Source organism: Rhinopithecus bieti, unplaced genomic scaffold, assembly GCF_001698545.2.
Source record: "Rhinopithecus bieti isolate Rb0 unplaced genomic scaffold, ASM169854v2 scaffold_5478, whole genome shotgun sequence".
NCBI classification, from domain to species: Eukaryota; Metazoa; Chordata; class Mammalia; order Primates; family Cercopithecidae; genus Rhinopithecus; species Rhinopithecus bieti.
The window spans coordinates 548,198-552,763 of NW_016805008.1; positions in this window are offsets into that span (position 1 = coordinate 548,198).

The window sequence follows — 4,566 nt, forward strand, 5'->3', positions numbered from 1 at the left end:
TATATATATATATACAAACACACACACATACATACATATATATGTGTATATATAAATAATTTAAATGAAATTGTCTTGACACATGTTTTTCGAAAAGAGTGTAATCTTGTGAACTTCACTAATACTACAAATCATAGGATTTAATCTTCTGACTTAAATTGTACTTTCCAGATATTTAGTCACTCTAAGATGTTAAACTAATGTTAAATTGTTTTATTTAATAAATAATCTTTGGATATATAATTTTTCTATAAGAAAAAACAAAACTTTGATTATTAAATATAATTTTAAATTTATTTTACCTTTATATATAAAATGACTACAGATTAAGGAGATGTACAAATATCCTCAAATTATATTAAATGCATTTACTTTGCCATTCTAAAATTTATTTAAGTAAAATAACATGCATATTCATAAAATAGTTTTATTGATCTTGGTTACCTATCTTCTAGTTTTCTCTTGAAAACTTGGACTTTCCAGGCTCCAGAAAATAAAAGTTGGTTAATTTTCTTAAATGTGGTAATTAATAAAATCAACTATGCAGACATTTATACATTTACTTATACATAAAATGCATTTATGTACTTTAATTTCTACATTACTCTTCTAATTCAATTTTTAAAGTAAAGTTCCATTATTTTGTATGGTTCTAGGAGTGTAACACATGCACAAATTCTTGTAAGCTTCATCACAAATAGGTTATAGAACAATTCCACACGTTCCCCAAAATGTCCCTTTTCCTGCTCAGTAGATAGCCAAACTCTCCCCTCAAGCCTAAGGCTTGCAACCACTGATCTTCTTTCCCTACATTTTTGCTGTTTTTAGAATGTCATACATATTTGGCCTTTTAAGATTTATGTCTTTAACTTAGTAAATGCATTTGAGATTCCATTATGTTGTTGCATGTACCAATAATTTATTTCTTTTTATTGCTGAGAAGTATTTCGTGGGTTGTTTATCCATTTACCCACTGAAGAAGTTTTAGTCTGTTTCTATTTTTGGGCAATATGAATAATGCTGTTCTGTTATAAACATTCATGTCCAGGTTTTTGTATGAACATAAGTTTTCATTTCTCTAGAGTTAATACCAAGGAATCAGATTCCTGGGTTATATGGTAAGTGTATGTTTAACTGCCAAACATTTCTAAAGTAGCTATTTCATTTTGCATTTCCACCAGGAATTTATAGGAGTTTCAATTGCTCCATATATTTGCCAGCATTGATACTGTCATTAAAAAAAAAAATGTCATCCTAAGAGGTGGGTGGTGGTATCTCATTTTGGTTTTCATTTGGATTCCCCTAATGACTAATGATGCTGAGCATATTTGATGCACTTATTTGACAATTATATTTTTTCTTTGATAAAGTGTCTCTTTAAATCTTTTGACTTTTTTTTTCAGTTGGGCTGTTTTCTTATTGTTGAGTTTTGAGAATTCTTTGCATATTCTGAACTCAAGTTATTTGTTGGATATATAATTTTCAAATATTTCCTCCCTATCTGTGGCTTGTCTTTGCACTCTCTTAATAAAGAATACAGAGCAAATGTTTTACATTTTATGAGGTTCAATATATTGATTTTCTTTTATGACTCACGCTTTTGGTGTAATATCTAAGAACTCTTTGCCTAACCTGAGGTCACAATGATTTTCTCCTGTTTTCTTTTAAATTTTTTATATTTTACCTTTCATTTTATGAGTTAAATTTTAATACATGATGTCATGTAAGAGTGGATGTTCATTTTATTGGCATATGAATGTCCAATTGTTCTAGTACCATTTGTCAAGGCTATATTTTTCCCATTGAATTGCCTTTGCACCTCTATGAAAAATTAATTGACCATATGGTAAGTAAAATGTAAGTTTACATCTAGAATCCAGATACTGATCCACTGGTACTGTTCTATTGATCCTTTTGCCAATACCACAAGATTTTGACAACTCTAACCTTATAGTGAATCTTAAAACTGGGTAGTGTGAGTTTTTCAACTTTGTTTTCATACAAAATAATTTTGGCCATTCTAATTTCTTTACATTTTCACGTAAATTTTAGAAAGAGTTTATCTATATCTGCCAAAAAATCCTCCTGGAATTTTAATTGGGAGTACATTAAATCTATAGGTAAATTTGGAGAGAATTAGCATTTTGCCAATGTTGAGTTTTTCAACTATAAACTGTATAAATACACTGTATAAATTTATACAAATGTATAAATACACTGTATTTACACTGTATTTCTACATGTATTGGGATTTTCATTGATATTGTTACAAGTGTTTAGAGACTTTTAGCAGATAGATCCTAAAATGATTTTGTTAGATTATACCTAGGCAACTTTTCAGTCTTTTGAAAATGATCCTGATTTTAAAACTTTGATTTCTAGTTGTTCTTTGCTAGTGAATTCGTTCTTGGATTTTTAAAATCAATTTTTTAGGATTTTCTGTGTAAACAATCATGCTCTCTGTTAATATGCATTATTTTGTTTCTTCCTTTCTGATTTTATGCATTTTTTTCTCTTAGCTTATTTCACCAACTAGAACTTCCAATAAAACATTGAATAGAAGTGATGAGAGTGGATATCTTTGCCTTGTTCCTGATTTTAGATGACAAACATTTTGTCTTTCACTTTAGATATGAAGTTAGTTCTAGGAGATTTTTGAAGATGAGCATTAATATGTTGCAAAGTTTCCATCCTCCTTTCTAGTTTGTGAGATTTTTGTCTTAAACGGACATTGAATTTTATCAAATGACTTCTCTGGATCTATTGATATGACCACATGGTTTTTCTTAAGTCTGTTAGTATGGTAAATTACACTGATGATTTTGAATGGTGAACCAGACTTGCATTCCCCAAATAAACTCTACTTACTTATGATGTATGGTTGTTCAGGGTTTTTTAAATATTATTCTTCTACATTGGGTCTCCTCTATGTTTTTATGTGTTCTATTTATTTGATGTCTGCTCTCATTTTTATTATTTTCTTCCTTCTGCTTGCTTTTGGGGTAGTTTGCACTTATTTTTTAGATTATTAATTTGAAGACTTTTCTTCTTGATTTATCTTTTTGTTTTCCAGTATAAGGATTTTAGTGCTACAAATTTCCCTCTAAGGACTGCTTTAACTGCATCACACGAATTTTAGTATGCTATATTTTTAGTTTCAAAATACTTTCTGACTTTCTTTGAAATTTTCTTCTTGACACATATAATCTATAGAAGTATGTCACTTAATTTCTTGGATTCAATTTGTTATTACATTATTATTTTATTGAGGATTTTTAAGTGTGTTTTTATGAGAGATATTGGTCTACAATTTTCCATTCTTGTACTATCTTTGTCTGGTTTTGGTGTCAGAGTAATGCTGGCTACATAAAATACATTAAGAAATGGTTCTATTTTGTGAAAGAAATTGTACAAAATTGGCATTATTTCTTCCAGAAATGTTTGATATTTCATCAATAAAATCATCTGGGCCTGGAGAGATTTTGGGGACCATTTTTAACTATGAATTCAATTTTAAAATAGATATGGGACTCTTGAGTTCTCTATTTCTTTTAATTTAAATCTTTCAAGAAATCAGTCCATTTTATCCAAGTTGTCAAATGCATGTGCATGGAGTTATTCATAGTAATCTCTTATTATACTTTTAATGTGTGTAGGGTCTGTAGTAATATCTCTTCTCTCATAACTAATATTAGTATTTTGTGTCCTCTCTTTTGAGACAGAGTCTTACTCTGTTGCCCAGGCTGGAGCGCAGTGGCGTGATCTCGGTTCACTGTAACCTCCACCTCCCAGGTTCAAGTGATTCTCCTGCCTCAGTCTCCCAAGTAATTGGGATTACGGACGTGCATCACCATGCCCAGCTAATTTTTGTATTTTTAGTAGAGTTGGGGTTTCACCATGTTGGCCAGGCTGGTCTTGAACTCCTGACCTCAGGTGATCCACCTGCCTTGGCCTCCCAAAATGCTTGGATTACAGGCATGAGACTGGCCTTGTGTCCTCTCTTTTTTGTTCTTCATCAGTCTTCTAAAAAATTTATCAATTTCTTTATCGTTCCAAGGTATTATTTATTGGTTCTTCTCTATTTTTTTTTTTTTTTTGAGACGGAGTCTTGCTCTGTTGCCCAGTCTGAAGTGCAGTGGTGTGATCTCGGCTCACTGCAAGCTCCGCCTCCCAGGTTCACACCATTCTCCTGCCTCAGCCTGTAGCTGGGACTACAGGTGCCCACCACCATGCCTGGCTAATTTTCGCATTTTTAGTAGAGACGGGGTTTCATTGTGTTAGTCAGGATGGTCTTGATCTCCTGACTTCAAGATCTGCCTACCTCAGCCTCCCTCCACTATTGTTTTTACGTGTTCAATTTATTTGATGTCCACTCTCATTTTTATTATTTTCTTCCTTCTGCTTGCTTTTGGTGTAGTTTACACTTATTTTCTAGTTTATTAATATGAAAGCTAACCTTACTGATTTATCTTTTTTTTCAGTATGAGGATTTTAGTGCTATAAATTTCCCTCTGAGGACTGTTTTAACTGTATTCCACAAATTTTAGTATATATATATATATATAT